Source organism: Thermobia domestica, chromosome 1 (genome assembly GCF_964235325.1).
Source record: "Thermobia domestica chromosome 1, izTheDome1.hap1.1, whole genome shotgun sequence".
Lineage (NCBI taxonomy): Eukaryota > Metazoa > Arthropoda > Insecta > Zygentoma > Lepismatidae > Thermobia > Thermobia domestica.
Window position 1 is genome coordinate 27,314,206 of NC_137454.1, and position 18,950 is coordinate 27,333,155.

Here is an 18,950-nt window from a genome sequence, read left to right on the forward strand (position 1 = left end):
CCATCACCGTTCTTTCCAACAAACCACTTCTGCTCGACGTCTTTACGCAACTTCCAGCGCCGAATGCGAAATTTTGTGAACATTCTTTATAGAGGATTCCCTTCCGTCTTATCATTCTTTCTTGCAAGTTTTCCTTGTGATTCCCCCTTCTTCCAATGAATTTTATTTGTTTAATGAAGCTAGATATAATTTGTAGTTAAACAGAAGTATTATAATGTTTGTACAGCCACGGTTGAAAGTTCTTAATTTTCATTAAAATCTTTGTTTACGAATATTTAAAAGAGTTAAATGTCTGCTTCAGATTTGTTTTTATTTCAGTGATTTATTGGAGAATTATTCTTATCTATTCTTATGGTTTGACTTTACTGATTTCTTCTTCATATCCATTTAAAACAACCCCTTATTGATTTCTTCTTCAAATCTATTTAAAACAGTCTCTTATTGAATTCTTCTTCAAGTCCATTTAAAATAATCCCTTATTGATTTCTTCTTCAAATCCATTTAAAATAGCCTCTTAATGATTTCTTCTTTAAATCCATTTAAAATAGCCTCTTATTGATTTCTTCTTCAAATCTATTTAAAATAGCCTCTTATTGATTTCTTCTTTAAATCTATTTAAAATAACCCCTTATTGATCTTCTCTTGAAATTATTTAAAATAACCCCTTATTGATTTCTTATTTAAATCCATTTAAAATAGCCTCTTATTGAGTTCTTCAAATTCATTTAAAATAACCCCTTATTGATCTCTTCTTGAAATCCTTAAAATAACCCCTTATTGATTTTTTCTTTAAATCCATTTAAAATAACCCCTTATTGATCTCTTCTTGAAATCTATTAAAATAACCCCTTACTGATTTATTCTTTAAATCCATTTAAAATAACCTCTTATTGATTTCTTCTTCAATCTATTTAAAATAGCCTCTTATTGATTTCTTCTTTAAATCTATTTAAAATAGCCTCTTATTGATTTTTTCTTTAAATCTATTTAAAATAGCCTCTTATTGAATTATTCTTTAAATCCATTTAAAATAACCCCTTATTGATCTCTTCTTGAAATCTATTTAAAATAACCCCTTATTGATTTCTTCTTTAAATCCATTTAAAATAATCTCTTATTGATTTCTTCTTCAATCTATTTAAAATAGCCTCTTATTGATTTCTTCTTTAAATCTATTTAAAATAACCCCTTATTGATCTCGTCTTGAAATCTATTTAAAATAACCCCTTATTGATTTCTTCTTTAAATCCATTTAAAATAACCCCCTTATTGATTTCTTCTTTAAATCCGTTTAAAATAACCTTTTATTGATTTCTTCTTCAATCTATTTAAAATAACCCCTTATTGATTTCTTCTTTAAATCCATTTAAAATAACCTCTTATTGATTTCTTCTTCAATCTATTTAAAATAGCCTCTTATTGATTTCTTCTTCAATCTATTTAAAATAGCCTCTTATTGATTTTTTCTTTAAATCCATTTAAAATAACCTCTTATTGATTTCTTCTTCAATCTATTTAAAATAACCTCTTATTGATTTCTTCTTCAATCTATTTAAAATAGCTTCTTATTGATTTTTTCTTTAAATCCATTTAAAATAACCCCTTATTGATCTCTTCTTGAAATCTATTTAAAATAACCCCTTATTGATTTCTTCTTTAAATCCATTTAAAATAACCTCTTATTGATTTCTTCTTCAATCTATTTAAAATAGCCTCTTATTGATTTCTTCTTCAATCTATTTAAAATAGCCTCTTATTGATTTCTTCTTCAATCTATTTAAAATAGCCTCTTATTGATTTCTTCTTTAAATTCATTTAAAATAATCCCTTACTGTGTTTTATCATACACAGGTATAATTTTGATACTGCAAACTTAATTTAAGAATATGAAATTTCTATGCAATGTAGATTAATTAAAAAAAACGGAAGTATTTAAATAGTCTAAAAGAATAAATCTGTAAAATGACATCTTTAAAATTCTACTTCTTTTCAAAAAACACACTGTCCTCACGACGCTGGGTGAACGCCTAAAATTGGAAAGTACCTGCCGGAAATCGAACCTGGGACCACGAGGACAAGAATCCAATGCTATAACCACTACACTACTGTGTCTGCTTTTCTTTTATATAAAAATACATAATCTAAAACATGGAACAAATTGTACCGAGTGTGTAAATATAGACAATATCATTTTCGGTACAGTGCAAGTTCATGTCTTATGTCAATCTCATGTTAGTGTGAAGTTTAAGAAAAGTACTAACCAACTAAACTTTCCCACAACGTTTCCTAAATTAAATCATAAATCATGCCACACTGGAGGAATGTCACCGTTTGGTAAGCCTAAAGCAGGGCACTTTTTCCGAACATGTGGAGATCAGTGGTTTAATTATTATTATTTCTTTTTATAAATGACGGACAGAGAGACTTTCCACAAATAGTACTTCTCAGACCTCATAACATAGTGTGAATAATAATAATAGTAATAATAATAATAATAATAATAATAATAATAATAATAATAATAATAATAATAATAATAATAATAATAATAAACAGTGTCGTATGTATACTACGTGACCGAATTTGCTTTATATGACATTACTTTCTCAGTTACTTTTGAAACTGGAAGGGGCCGTAGGGATAGGAGATGACAATGGAATATAATTCTTGAAACGCTTAATTGATTGTGATTGCAGGGAACCGCGTCTCATTATCTATTATTGTTTTCACTTTATAGCGATCAACGTTAAAACCAAAAGTGGGTGATTTCTAACACTTTCGGTTTGAATAAAGGTTTAAGAGATGATAGCTATTCTTTTAGAACACAAAAGTCGATTCCAAGAATGAAAAAGAAACGCTTCTCATTGTCTCTTATGGTTTTTGCCGTGTGGAGTTCAATATTGAAGCCGGAATTTACAGTAAATGTCTATGATTTTCAGTTTTAGTACAGAGTTACGGATTGAGATTAAGACTTATGGCACGGAGCATGAAATCATTTCTGTGGCCTATTATACGTTGCCTATACGTTGATAGTATTTTGTGTCCCTGCACGTTGCCAATACAACGTACGTTTTGCATTTTAAATGCAATATAACGGTCGTACACGTACCCACACGACATTCGTCCCTATTACATTGAAAAGAAGTGTTTCATTAGCCATACAGTCAACATATGTCAGCACTAGTACTATTCAGTGTTCCTTCTTCCTTGTAGAGCTCGACGTCTGCACTTTGATAAAATGGCTACCACATACAGCAGTGATCATGTGTATGCTGAGGATATTATAGATGTGCTTGGTGAATTATCAGCATCTGATATAAGTGACATTGATTTAGAAGGAGATGAAGATTCAGACTTACAGTTAGGATGGAGTGACGAAGAAAGCGATATTAGTTCTGTGTCGAATGATGATAATTCCGTGTTGCAGAATGATCCATGTGCAAGTTCGTCACTTAGTAATGTACAAGAGAGTGACAGAAGTTGGTGATTCACTGTGATGACCAACCGTGTTTGCCTGTTTTCGAAGAAACTGTAGAGTTCAATGTTGCTCTTGACCCTTCATGTACTCCGTTAGATTGTTTTGCTATTTTCTTTGGAGCAAATATGTTCAAACATGTGGAATTGGAAACAAATCGTTATGCTGCTGATAAAGTTGAGTTGCTGCATCGTCAAGGAAAGCTGAAACCACGTTCTATGTGGCACAATTCGATTACAGTGAAATAACTAATTCTAATAAGGACATTTTGTTTGATACTAGCGAGAAGAAAACTATATATATCGGCCAAATATTATTATATAATTACTACTAATATATTTCAGCACATGTGAGAATTGTTTTGATACTAAGATCATGCTTGTATGTTTTGACTAATAAAACACTATAAATAAACAATTTTGTAAAACTATTTATAGTTTCGAGAAGGTAAACCTGAACCCACAAAGTGGAGGCGATGTATATATTTCCTGAAAGCTTGGGTCGAGGTAAGATCAAAATCGGTTACCAAATTTGGGGAGGTCTCATGCATTCCGCTTGAGGGCAGCACTTTACTCATTGTTATTCAAATCTTTGAGCGTGCCCATAAAGTCTGTTGGAACCCCGAAAAATCTGAAACGGTGAGACAGATATGAAAATAGAAAAAACATGGAAACCCCTTTCCATTTCAACATTTTGAGTTGGACTCCGTCTGGTACCCTGCGAGGGACCCTGAAACTTTTTTTTTGCTTTAAATCATTATATTTTGAAATAATGACATATCCGTGTTTTTGTTTTTACGCTTATCCCACCGTTTCAGATTCATACGAGTGGCCATAGACTTTGCAATGAAGTGTGTTGATATTTTGACCCACCACTATTTTGCACAGGCTTATCGTAGAGAGTCGAGACTTGATTTATCTTCTTTCATTTAACACCAATTATCATACGATGTGCAAGTTGACCCCCCTTTCTATTTAAAAATTTTGAGTCGGACCCCTTCTGGGACCGTGCGGGGGACCCTGGGACAATTTATTTTACTTTGATACGTTGTACTTTTGAAATGATGAAAGACATGTTTTTCTATTTTCATATCTGTCTCATCGTTTCAGATTTTTCGGGGATCCAACGGACTTTATGGACACGCTTAAAGATTTTAATAATAATGAGTAAAGTGCTGCCCTCAAGCGGAATGCATGAGACCTCCCCAAATTTGGTAACCGATTTTGATCTTACTTTGACCCAAGATTTCAGGAAATATATACATCACCCCCCCCCCCACTTTGTGGATTCAGGTTCAAGTACATCCCGGGTAAGAGAACATGTGGGGCTAAAACACCAAAAAAACCTTTGCCTCCACAGCAATAACATAACATTGAAGGCCCGTCCTGCGGCCCAAAATACGAACAGCGTATGGCGTATGGGCATAGTGCCATAAGTGTTAAACATGTTCTTGGGACATTTAATCGATTACAGGAAGTCGCTTCTCGCTGTCTATTACAGATTTTGCTCTTTAGTCATCAACGTTAAAACCGAAAATGATTGATTTCCACCAGTTCCGATTCCACTACAGTATAACCTCGTTAACACGAACTCGCTTAAGCCGAACACTCGGTTAGGACGAACAAAATTTCGGTCCCGGCATCGCTGTACGTTATCTTATAGGAAGTTTTATCGGTTAACACGAATTTCGGTTAGCACGAATTACGAACTAATTTTTAGTACCTTGAGTCAGTAAAGGTTTTGATTTAACACGAACTTTCAATCCTTTGTTGTTGTTGTTTTTTTTTTTAGATCATTTTTCTTATTTCAGATTTCACTCCAGATCAGTTTTTGTCATACAGTATTTATACAGACGAAAATTTCCTTGTAAATAAGAGAAAAAAGAAACAGGTATCTTTCCTCTTATGAGGTGTTGATTCTGTCCTCCGTCAAGCGCTGAACATGCAGGTGCTTGGCAGACGAGCTGGCGACAGCTCGAGACAAAACATCTCTCCCCTGTAACTCCAAACTGGTGACAGCAATCATAAATACCTTTCCGTTACTAGCGGTACTCACCCTGCTAGCGGAGTTATCAATTTTATAACTTGACCTGGATTTTCTGCGTGGAAACTTTTTCTTTTTAATCTTCGAAGATAGGATAATAAACTTACTGTAGTGTTTTCACTTTTCAGAGGATGGTACCGAGACCGAAACAAGTCTCGATCTCGATCTTAACTCGAATTTGAGACCGAGGAGTGCTTTTCGAAATCGAGACGAGACCGAAATTCTCAGTCTCGTCTCGATACAATTCTGTGGATGGTATCAAGACAGAGAATAGTCGTGGTCTCGTCTCGAATTTAGAACCGAGACGAGACCGAGACTACTCAGTCTCGTCTCGATACCATCTCTAATGTTTTCTATGACATACATAATATACTGTAGTGGTATGTATAGTCTGTATACTGTAGTGCGTATGTATGGAGAAAATGTATTCGAATAATAAAATTTGGGTCCCCGGTTTACACGAATTCTTTTAACACGAACTCCTGATATTTCAGTCCCTTGGAATTCGTGTTAACGGGGGTTTACTGTATTTCGTAATTTTTGACCCTATACATCCTGGCCAAAATTAATGGTGATCAATCAAGTTGTTCTTGGATTTTTGTCTCCCGGACGGACATACGGACAGACAGGCCAAATATATTAAGGATTTTGGTTGGTAAACCAACTTCCTTTTTTAAAAAAATGTGACACGGTGGCTAAGTGGTCGAGCATTTAACTCTGGTACGTGGAGTCCTTGGTTCCATTCCCGGCCAGTTAAGTTTGTGTGGGACAACATCGTGTCTGTGGGTTTTCTTGGGGGTACTTCCTTTCCTCCCACGTTATCATTCCACCAATTTTTCCGTCATCATTCAGTTGCTTTAATCATCGTCTTTGTTAGCCTAAAGGGCATAATTGTGGAACGTTAAACTTAAAAAAAAAAAAAATCCAAAATTTCAAACTCCTTAAAAATCTGCCGACAGGAACTGTCAATTTGATAGTTTTGGCACCAAATCTGATGGTTCTTGTTAACTATCAGGAAAATTTATTATTAATAATTAGTATGCAATGCTGTTCGCAAAAAGCGTATATGATTTCAGATCAAATGTCGTACCAAACGTTAAGAATTTTTCCACTGTTACCGTTTGCCTCGTAAAATTACTATAGTTGATAAAGTTTTTTGATATTATTATAAATTATCATTATGATCTTAAGTATCATTAACTGATAAATGTAAGTAGTAAAAGAAAAAATATTTCTTGTTAGTGATAATGTAGGCCTTTAGTTTTTTCACAGTTCCATTCTGGTACGTTTTGAGCCCTTATCTTGTTAGGAATTTTCATAGCTAGTTAGTATAATTGTTATAGATTTAAATGTGGTATTAATAAATCTTACATTTTGGATACTCTCTCCAGGTCCCCTGTGACCTGAAATATACCGTAAATTGATGGTGCTAAGGATCGGTAGTATTTGTATTTTTTTTCTTTTCCCTAAACATTCCTCTCATTATGATATGGTACTGGTTTTACCGTTGCTACGAAGACATGCATGTTTGACAATTTCAGAGCTGAATTATTTATCTAATGGTTCTGCTATTAATTATTCATGTATTTTTTTATTTCTTGGAACAAATTTCCACTTCGCCACATGCGACATCTGTTGATGAATGAGAAACGAAGCAAGTACTGAAAATCCTGGAACACGTCGTTAAGTAATTGTCTCACTGGAGCTATTTGCTTCCAGGAAGAACCCATCAGGAAATTGAACTTGAATCTGAATTCCTCGTAGAGAACCGCAAATGCTGAGTGTAATTATTGTACAGTTAGTGCTGCCACACTTCGAAGAATTTTCATTTTTCTCGGTTTCACTTAATCCCTCACGGTCTTTGACTTTTCATGTAAGCGACATCTTTATGCGAAAGTGTTAGTTCCAGCTAATTATACTTTGCATAATTTCCTAGAATATAACAAACACTGTAGAATAAATCAAAATTAAAGTATCCTCAATTTGTTCTTTTTTCAGCTGAACGTCTTTCACTTTAAACATTAGCCATTATTTAGTCATGACCAAAAGAAAGGAAGAAGCTAGAACTCTCTGCCGGGGAAAGTCACAGAAAAATATTACGATTGCATTGAAGTAAGATCAAACCCTATCTTCCGTTTTCTGCATAACTAAGAGCGTTTTCTATTTCTCGGCAGTCCATAAAACGTTCCCTCCAATACTATTATAAAGATAGATATTGTGTCAGAACGAAATTGTTGTAGATTTTATCATGATTTTGCCAGCTCTAAAAAATTGATTAATTAATTAGTTGATTAATTCATGATAGATTGATTGGTTATTTCTATTGATGAGAAGTTGGTTTACCAAAAACTCCTTTATATCTCTACTCTGTGTGTCCCATCGGAGAGTTACAAAATCTCCGGAACTACATGATCAATCATCATCAAATTTTGCTAGAATTTAGACTGCAAGAACTAAAAATGGGGTGGTTGATGGAGATGATCCCTTTAGTTGATCCCAAGATATGGACAATAAAAAAATCAGTTCCCCGTGTATTTCTATATTATAATGTATCGCCGAAGCAAGTTTTTCTTGTGTATTTCGGCACGGGAGACCCGGATTCGATTCCCAGTGGGAGCTCATGTGGTTCGGATTTCATATTAAGCTGTATGTCCACTTCTCGTATAGTCTTTGTGGTGCACAGGATGCTAAACCCAAATTCCACCAATCCCTTGTGTGTTATGCAACACTCACGTCGTGATTGTTGATGTGGTTGCCTATAAAAAAAGTCAACAAGTTTCAATTAGGACTTCGGTCTGCCAAAAACCCGCTTTGGTCTCGTATGTTGTATATTTACTCTGTTCATATAGAGATGGCCCATCCAGTTGATACTAAGATATTGATAATCAAATGTTCCCCGTGTATTCCTTTCAGACGGGGTTTGTAATATTGTAGGGCTGTGCCTAATGAGTCGTTAAGTGGGGTGATTGTAAGTAAAATGAAATCTTTCGGTTTAACGGCCCGGAATTATGTCCTTCAGGGTCAGGGAAACGGATGATTAAGTCAACTGAACGATGATGGAACAATTGGTGAAATGAAAATGCTAGAGAAAACTAGAGTACCCTGGAAAACCCACGGGCACGATATTGTCACTTGACCGGGGGTCGAACCACTGACCCATGCACCAGAGGTAAGCACTCTTATCACTGAGCCTCCGTGTCCCCGCAACTATAAATGATTGATCAAATGTATTTTCATCAGATGACCGATTCTCAGGATATAGACAATCAAAAGTCGGTTGCTATGGTAACACTAAAGTTTTTTGAGTGAGGAATGGAAGGTGAAGGGAAATGCAATTATCCGTTTCACATTGTGTACATTATGAGAAACAGAAGTCCTTCACGGGATGTAAACAGTAACATGGTTACTTGTGAGACTTTCAAACTTTGCTATAAATAAGTGTCGGAAGTCTTATAGAATGGGTTTGTCCATCATCCGTCCGTCTGTCGATGGGTAGCAGAGCAAAAACGATATGAGATATGGAGTTTCTGTTTTCAAACGATTCAGTCTCAGGCCAACATATTGTGATTCTCTACCAAAATGGTGATTATCTACCGACATTCTACCGAAACAGTAAGTAGTTCAAATTTACCATTATTTCCGGTTTCAATACAGATATCATAGAGCAAAAATGGTAAATGATATCGAGACACGTTTTTCTGTACAATCGATTCAACGTCCCAAAAATAGGCCCATTTTCTTCGTTGAAGTTCAATTCAAAACGGAAGTGGTTAACATTATCCATTTCGAGCGGTCCCAGGTTCGATTTCCGGTGGAGGCACTCTGTGGAAAAAGTGTAAAAAGCTTTTTCAGGCTTGCTATCCTGAATGAGGTTTCCCTTGGCTTTCTTCATTCACACCAGGCAAATGGCGGAGTGGTACCTAACTTATAGGTCCCAGGCCGCTTCCTTTCACAATCCTTTCTTCCTTCCTTTTCCCCGGATAGTGTGCTCTCCGAGGAACGGGCTAAATGGCTATAGATGCTGAAAGCACAGAGATCTAAAAACCATAAAATCCAATCCATTTCCTGTTTTAACGTTGATCCATGTAACACACTAGCAGTCCTGGTTACTCTCTCATATTAACCACAATCCACAATTTGCTCTCAAAAAATTAAGAAGTTTCCCATTTTGTTTCATCAGCGTCTGCACTAATGCGTACACAATTTTGTACTGCATCTCTTTGCGTACTGGTTACTATTGTGGAATACAGTACTAACGCGAAATAGTCACATGTAAGAATATTTAATGATAAAAAGATTAGTTGCTGTGTACAGTGGTGTTTTGCAGTCTGCAACCGAGTCTGAAGATTTGTTGTCGGAACAAATTCCCTTTCTTGGCTCATTATTTTCAGGTAGTTCATTATTATTGGTATACTACTACTACTACAACTACTACTATTACTATTACTACAACAACAACAACAACTACTACTACTACTATTTAAATACTATTACTATTACAACAACAACAACAACAACAACAACTACTACTACTACTACTACAACTACAACTACTACTACTACAACTACAACTACTACTACTACAACTACAACAACTACAACTACAACTACTACAACTACTACTACCACTACCACTACTACTACTACTACTACTAATCATTATTATTATTATTATTATTATTATTATTATTATTATTATTATTATTATTATTATTATGTCATGTAAGTTTGTCGATGATAGTTCGCGAGTATTATTGCAGGGAAGCTGATAAGTGAATTACGAACGTACTGATCGCCTCAATTAGAAAAACGATAGCGCAAAGAATTTGAGAAATTTGAACCAGATTACATTTCATTAGAAGAAGCAGTAGAATCTCGTATGGCCACTATTCAACCAAAATAAATAAATAAATATGTAGCGGCCAACTTGATTTTTAAAGGAGGAAAAAACTTTTTATCGGTATATGATATTCATGTGAGGTATCACATAGTAAAATGTGCCAGAAAAACGTTAAAATTTTCTAAACACACGAGAAAAACTCTTACGATCAACACTTACAACTATTATCAATGTCTACAAATCATTGCTGCCACTATACTTCATATTGACTCGAAATACTTACAATAAACTGTACCTCTGATTCAATTTCTTTTCTCGTTCATTTTCCGATATCTCAAAATGTTTTAAAATTCTGAATATTCTTCATTCTAGCTTTGAAACTTAAATACAAAATGCAATGTTAGAGCGTTCATCTCTTGTGCGCAGGGTCCCTGGCTCGATCACTAAGTGGACTTTGTTGTGCACACACACCGTGTGCGTGGGACTTTTCTGGATTCTCCTGTTTCCTCTCACTTTATTCATTTCATCATTGCCTTCACTTTTCATCATCACGGTGTTCTTTAGCCTAGCCGGCATAATCGTGGGACATAAAACTGAAAGATTTCATTTTAAATACAAAGATATGAAGTATGGAAACACTTACATAAATTATGTGTATTATAGTTTCGGCAATACATCATTACCTTCATCAGACACATTATGATGATGCAATCTAAGGCTACAGCTTATACATTCCAGAAAATGAGACAAGGTCACTTGTAATAATTAATTAAAAATCTCATTTTTATTTTTATACTTCTAAATCTTTAATTAAGGACATTCCTCAACCTTAATTAGATTCAATCTTTTGCTTTCTTAGATCTCAAATTTAATTAGAAGTAGTCAATAATAAAAACAGTGTCTGATAAAGCCAAGTGGTTAGTTGGCGCAACTGTCACAAGATACTAATAAATTGGTTTGCTTTGCTTTGCTCAATGATTATCTTTATTATACTGTAAACAGGGGAAACTGGTATAATGAACAATATTACAGAAGAGATCTGCATAAAAATTGATATTCTAAAAAAAAAAAAAAAAAAAAAGCCCAGCTTCCGCCAAGTGGTGGGCTTCGTGGTGAATAAACACCGTCTGCCTGGATTTTCGCTTTCCGTACCACATTCTTGATACCACCATTCTATTCATTGTCATCATCAGAATCTCTTTTAGCCTACACAGCATAGCCATGGAAGTAAAACGGAAATATGAATATTTTTTTTTTAAATGAAATTTTCTTTTCCATTTTCATTAAGAAAATTCTAGTGCAGCTTAAATTTTTGTTAAAGCTAAGATTTGATTGATACAGGATAAACTGAAGGGTCTTTGTTTCAGTGACGATGAACATTATACAGGGTGTTTAAAACAACACCGTCAACGTTTGGTAAGTGATTCCTGACACCAAAGAAGACGAAATGTATAGACCAGTCTGGGTGCACAAATGCTTCCTTTCGGAGTTATAGACTACCGAAAACGAAAAATGCAGTTTAAGGATCCATAGCTCCAATACTATGGGACCTACCGTAGTTGGATCAAGACTTCGCTTAGGAACTAGTGCCCTATTCAAATATCCATGTTTCAGAACTTCCTGCGGTACTTCCTTAACAATTTTTATAGAGATAGTTGATGAGTACTTCAAATTATTTGCCCGTAACCGAACTGCCTCCATAGAAATTATTGCGTGAGTACCTTATGGTTCTGAAACATGTATTTTTGGATAGTACACATATTAGTCTCTAGGTGAAGTCTTGAACCGAGTACGGTAGGTCCCATAGTTTTGGAGCTATGGATCTTTAAACTGCATTTTTTTTTTTTCATGTTTTCGATAGTCTATAACTCCGAAAGGAAGCATTTGTGCACCCAGGTTGGTCTATACTTTTCGTCTTATTTTGGTGTTAGGAATCACCCCCCGAACGTTGTCAGTGTTGTTTTAAACACCCTGTATAATCAGTACTCTGTATAGAGGGTATTAAACTTCTGACACTGTATTGTTCTAATACAATCGAAAAGCTTTGTAAAGTAATAGGAATGATCAATATGGTCTTATCGAATCAAGACCTCTCTTTTGTGGTAGCAGAAAATTTTTGTGATGTCAGCATCTTCCCTTCTGCCAACCGGGGATAACGCCAAGAGTCGGTTAGTCTGATCGTTTGGTGTTGCCAGCACCGTGTCGCACGAACCACAAATCACCGTCGGCCTTTGAAGGCCACAAGTAAGAAAGAAGGATACGCACGATACGATACGTTGGTGGTCACCCACTTGGAGAATGCGCGGACCTTGTTTTTTTTCTTTCTTTCAGTTCTTTCGTGGCCCCATTCCACGCGCGCTTCAATCTTTTCTCTCTTCTGCTCGTTTGGCTCCATTCGCCGCTAAAATATCCAAAGGCCACGGCGATGAACCAGGATTATTCACTCGAGTGGAAGGATTCTGTGCGTCGATAAGCACTGGGTGACGCTTTGGCAATATGTGTGTAATAACGCATCCATAATCGTCATGTCCGTAATATGTAATTAACTGTCCGCAGTGGTAAACTGGTAAACAGCAAAATTGTTTTTTTTTTTTTTTAATTTTAATATATACAAGGACTCTACATTACACATCAGTTAAATAGAATGAAAAACAGTAAGGTATAACTTAAGTGTTTATCAAACTGTGGTGCAGAATCACAATTAGTCCTCGAGATCAGCCCTTGTACGTATTTTACATTGAACATTAGTTCACGAAAAGACAAAGTAAATACATAAATAAAATAAAATAAAATTGTGTATCACACCCTTTAGTTGAAAATCTCAAAACAAGTAAGATTGTAGGTCTACAGTTGAGTAAGGTAAGTATTATCCAAATTTTAAAAGCTTATATATAATTTACTTCCATTAATCTCTATATACGTGTAAAAAAAAAAAAAAAAAAAAAAAAAAAAAAAAATTCTGTAAGACTGATTGGTCAAGCCTGAGACAAACTATTAAAGTTAGGAACTTTAAATTTAGACCGTACATAGGTTTTATAACGTGAGATACCACTAAGGAAGAATTTTTGCAAATCCAACGTGAAAGGGTGTGGTGGTAACAGATGGGAATTATAATTATTTTAATGAGATATCTATATCTTGGAGTTCCTTAAAGTTAGATATATGAAATTATGATACTTAAACTTTTCGTTTAAAATAATTAACTCTATCCATCACGACTCTCGAGCTCACTAAAGAAATAATAAGCAGGTGTATATACTCTGGTCAGAAGTGTTTATTATTTCTAAAATAATTAAACACTTGTTTCAGCGTAGCAAGATTGACCCCATACGCAGATAAAATTATTGGAGATTATCAGTGCGGATTTAGACGAAATCGATCAACTATCGACCAAATATTTACCATTCGCCAAATACTGGAAAAAAAGTGGGAATACAGTAGCCCGGTACATCAACTATTTATTGATATTTAGAAAGGCGTACGACTCTGTTAGGAGAGAAACATTATACAACGTTCTTACAGAACTTGGAATACCGAGAAAGCTAATTAGATTAATTATGTTTAAATGAATCCCAAGAATACAAAGTAGAAACTGGATGCAGTTAGCTAAGGATAGAAGTCAGTGGAGAGCTTTTGTGAACGCGGCATTGAACCTCCGGGTTCCATAGGCCATAGAGTTAGTTAGTTAGAAGGAAAGAAAAAAGGAGTTGAAAATTTGATGTGAAAGCGATGAAATGAGAGGTGCAATTATTACGAAATGGCCATGAAATTTGATATATGTTTAGTTTGTTCAGTTAAAATAGTGAGAGACGTGTTTTAGCATTTTTCTATACTTGTTGATATTTGACCTACATAAGCACGATGCTCTCTAAGATGTTCATATACAAGCAAGGTGTTCGAATTTTTTTGTGCGGGAGACTTTCAGTTTATATGAATTCTATAGGAAAATCGCAGGAATAGGACCTCAAAATATTGTTCATAGTAACACGCTGAGGGATTTGCTAGTATCAATAAAAGAGTAAGGTAATTTCAATACTATTTTAAATGATAGTAAAATTTTTAATATTATTTTAAGGATACTGGTATATTAAGAAATGCTCCAAACATTAATAGATATTACTGGACTGGAATAGAATGATCTGTAGAATATTTTGACGAATAATAGTGGCCCTACTTAAAAAAAAGTGTCCCTACTAACCTACTAGGTATAATTTGGGGCATTAAATTAGAGCTTTCATTTATTTCAGTTAGAAGTTCCTTTGATTTTATTTCGAATGCACTAATAATATTTTATACTTGTATCAATTCCAATATGATTCTCGTTATTTTTTCTAAAGATGATTTAACATTTCTAGTTTAACGTATTACGTTTATGATCTTTAGAGTAAAACATACTGATGATTAAAATGAATGATTATAGAAAGGTGATTGAATCGAACCAGAAATCTTCTTGCACTAAGGGGTAAACGTTCTACCAGTGGGGATGGTGTTGACTCGTCTTGGGTCGTCTCGAAATTTCTCTTTGCAATAGTTAAAATGACTGTAAACATAATTAACTATATTGAAACCCAACTTAAAATTGTGTGCTGTTCAGAACACTTATGACATACCAAGTGACCAGTAATGACATTTGACCCCTTTTTTTTTGTGAATGATTTTGTTACATCCAAAGACAATCATTCCATTATTTTACATATACGATTTAAGAGTGCAACGAATTTTGAATAAGGTAATTTCAGTATTTTTTTCGTCATTATTCGAGATGGCTTAGTAATGTTTATCTAACCTCAGTCTCGTCTCGAACAAATCTCAGTAAGTTGAGCTTCGTCTCGTTTCGAAATTTTGGCAGATTGTAAATTATTGTACTTATACTGTTTTAATTTCACACAAGTTATTCGAGACTGTCGAGAAGATTTAATTTGATTTTCAGTTTAGCTTCAAATTTCAGCAGCGAGGCTATATGAGACGTGGACCTACAGCTTAACGTGGAATCCGAACCATATGAGCTCCTACCGGTAATCGAACCCGGGTCTGTGGTCCCGCGTAGCGTAGTTGCTAGCGCTCTCGTCTTCGGTGTGAGCGGTCCCGGGCTTGATTTCCGGTGAGAGCGCTCAATCGAAAAAGTGTAAGACGCTTTTTCATGCCAGCCACCCTGAATGAGGTTTTCCTGGGTTTTCCTCATTCCGAGCTGGTACCTAACTTAGAGGTCCCAGATCGCTTCCTTCCTTCCCCAATCCTTTCTTCCTTCCCTTTCCCTGGATAGTGTGGTGGTCGAGGGACGTCACCCGTCTTGCGTGACGGGCTAAATGGCCATAGATGCCAAAAGCCCAGAAATTTAAACTCTAATTCTAAATTGGACCCGGGTCTCTAACACGAAAGGCATGTGCGCGAACCGCTTAGCCATGAGGGAGCTCACTATGATGAAGAGATCCAAACTTGGCCAAGTCCGAGATTCAGATAAACATGTATTGATCGAGACGGGACCAAGATCTAGACAACAATTTTCGACTCGAGGCGAGACCGAGACGTGTTCGTGGACTGAGACGAGACCGAGACTCCCCCTTCTTTTAAGTTCTTTTCAACAGATATGGTGTTTGAAATGCCAGCCTCTGCTTTAACTAGGAATGCAAACTATATTTCCCCGCGCAGAAGCTCGAACCCTAAATTACTTGCTGAAAATACGCGTTCTTACTACATGGCTATTTAGAAACCCACGATCAAGAGGTTGACAACCTGGTGAGGTTAGACCTTGATTTTAGTGACTCCGTTGTTTGTATGTGAAGTTGGAGAGTTAATAATGTTTTCTGGTTTACTCGCTTAAGGGGATGTCTACCCACTTGCAAGTGTTTCAGGATCCCTATAAGATAACACGTAGATATTTCTATGTGAATATTTAACAAGATATTGCACTTACCGTCTCAAAATTTTCCATGATATTTTCCAACAGCAATACCTATATGTTCATGGTTTCTGTTTTTGATTTAATGCCCCAGATCAATTTAGATTAATTATAATGTATACTTCCGTTTACACTTGGCAACGTAGAGGATAGAATTTCTCCAGGAATTGAGAGCTCTCTGCTGAACCTCTAGCCCTAATAGTCTTCGTGTCACGTGGTAGTGATTTATGAGCGCTTCTGGCTAAAAACAAATGTTGTCTCTGTTTCTTCCTTTTTTTTTTTTTTTTTTTTTTGTCAAAAACTTGTTTTGGGCAGCTTTGTCCTCAGTTTTGTCCACTGCCTCTATCGAGATAGCAGTTATACAATGGAGATCGTTTGCAGATCTCATAGCAGATAATGTAACATTCTTTGAAGAAACTCGAAGACTGACATACGAACCGCGTGACAATTTGGGTAGGGAATCTGGAGCGTTGCAATTTTGTGTTCTGAAGTCCGCCTTATCACACAAGATAAAATGACCATAAACAAGAGACTTGTGAAGGAAGAAGGAAAATGTTCTTAGTAATTGTATCCAATTGTTTCCACATTTTTCACCTTTCCCCCCGAAAGATCCCTTCGAAAAGGGAAAGAGGGGAGGGTGATTTTGTGACCCTTGAGTTTTAGAATAGTCTTGAAACGAACTGCAAAGTGCACTTACTGGAAATTCTACTGTCGTTGTGCTATAATATCTGTGTTGCAAGAAGTGTGACGAAATGAAGGAATCAAAGAGGAAAAGAATTTGGTACTCTCTCCTTCAAAAAGGAAGTCTCGCCAAGCTAATTCATATGTGTGGTCGATCTCAGAGTATGGAGTTCAGAGACTGGATAGTTAATATTTACCATTCAGGATTACCTTACAACCAATTAAATTCCATTTTCACCTAGCTTGGGCTGGGTTTGGGCAACTCCCTCTTGTGCAGTCGCCTGGACCCAGATCAGGCTCGTATTTATGGACATGTGTCTATTTCCGGATCACTTCGGAATTGATCCTTCGTTAATAACCATTCAAGTTCATTACTATATTTTCTGAATTATCCAGTAAACCTTTCTACTCCAATCCTTTATCTTTCTTCATTCTTTCTCTTTTTCTTTTCTTCTCTGCCTCCCTCTGCTACTCTTCTTTCTCACTCTTCTTTTTCCTAACACTAACAAAACTGAAAAACGGTGTCGTGACGGGGAGTAGTCGCTATCAGCACGGTCAATAAGCTGTTTCGATAGTTTTTTTTTCTTCGGGAGTTCGATATGGAATGATTAACTCGAAAATGAACATATACAGAAAGAATAATAATAATAAAATTTATTCATGATTTCAATTATCAGATAGGAGAGTATTGTATTTCTTCCTTACTTCGGGCGACTCCTCCTTCCACCCACGAATAAAATTACCCGTATACATGACAATAGGAAGGTATTTCGTTGAAAAATATGCTTTTTGTAGAATCATTTTAATTTTAGGCATATAGTCATTCTACTCCTTTTCATAATGTAATTAATATAGATGTATGCACAGTATAAATGTAATGTGTTAGAGATGCAATAAACTATTTCGTTGATAATTGTTTTTGGTAGAATCATTTGAATTTCAAGCATAACGTCATACTAAGGGGTTCCATAATATTGTGGTTAGAACTCTTGACTCCTGTTCGCGTGATTCTAGGTTCGATTCCCTACTAGAATACTCAGATCATTGGCGTTTGCTCATCGTTGTGAGGCAAGCTGGGGAGCCACGTGATTAAAAGACGTGACAGTCTATAGAATTAATATAAATGTATACACAGTACAAATGTTGTTTGACAGTAGTAAGGTATTTCGTTGATATGTATATACTATTTCTAGGATGTATACATTTCTTTGTATACGACTTTTATAATGTATAATGTATTCTTATAATCAAGAACGAAATTTTAAAATTCTTCTTCTTATTATTATTATTATTAAGTATTCTGCCTTTTGGCCGGTCCTGGGACTGATGAGATTTTTTTCGTTTCTTCTTAATTTTCAGTTTGGACCTTGAAATATTTCTTCCATGTTTCTCGATTTTCAGCTTCTTCTTAATAATAATTAATTATTAATGCTTAATAATAATTAGGCATAACAATGTTAGAAAACTGAAATATTTTAACAGAGCAGTTGATTTCCACGAATGTCTAATAACAAATTTTACCACCCAAGTGAGATTTATACCACTTGACACTATGGTTCGGAACTCATGACTATCATATTTGTGTTACAAGGTTATTTTCTAAAGACAGCTCTTTATTAGTCTAAAATCTAAACTCAGCAATACAGCCCATAGGGGCCTGGACATGCCAGCTGATAAACATTCATAACCTAGAAGATCGTGATCAGTGCAATGACATCAAACAATCCTTTCGTCTTTCTTGGCCAGAGATCGCTACCACTTTATTCGGATAGTTCTCCATTTCTTTCACGATGTTGACTCAACTTCGGAAGTTGTGAGCTTACACTGGCAATCGAATCCTATTCTACGTACAATGGAGACACAATATAACGAGATTCAGCTAAGGAAAAACTCCTAAATAGTCATTAGTAGGAAAAGAAGCTGAGTACTATTCAGGAATGAATTGTTGATCATCTCTTAGGGGGAGGATATTTTCGAGAAAATGTACGCATGGAAAATAATAATAATAATAA

General features: G+C 35.4%; 1 protein-coding gene across 2 annotated transcripts in view; it reads left to right on the forward strand.

The window, feature by feature from the left end:
- Positions 1–18,950, forward strand: part of alpha-Catr (alpha-catenin related) — a 791,894-nt gene that overhangs the window by 279,743 nt on the left and 493,201 nt on the right. The gene's annotated exons all lie outside the window — the stretch shown is intronic.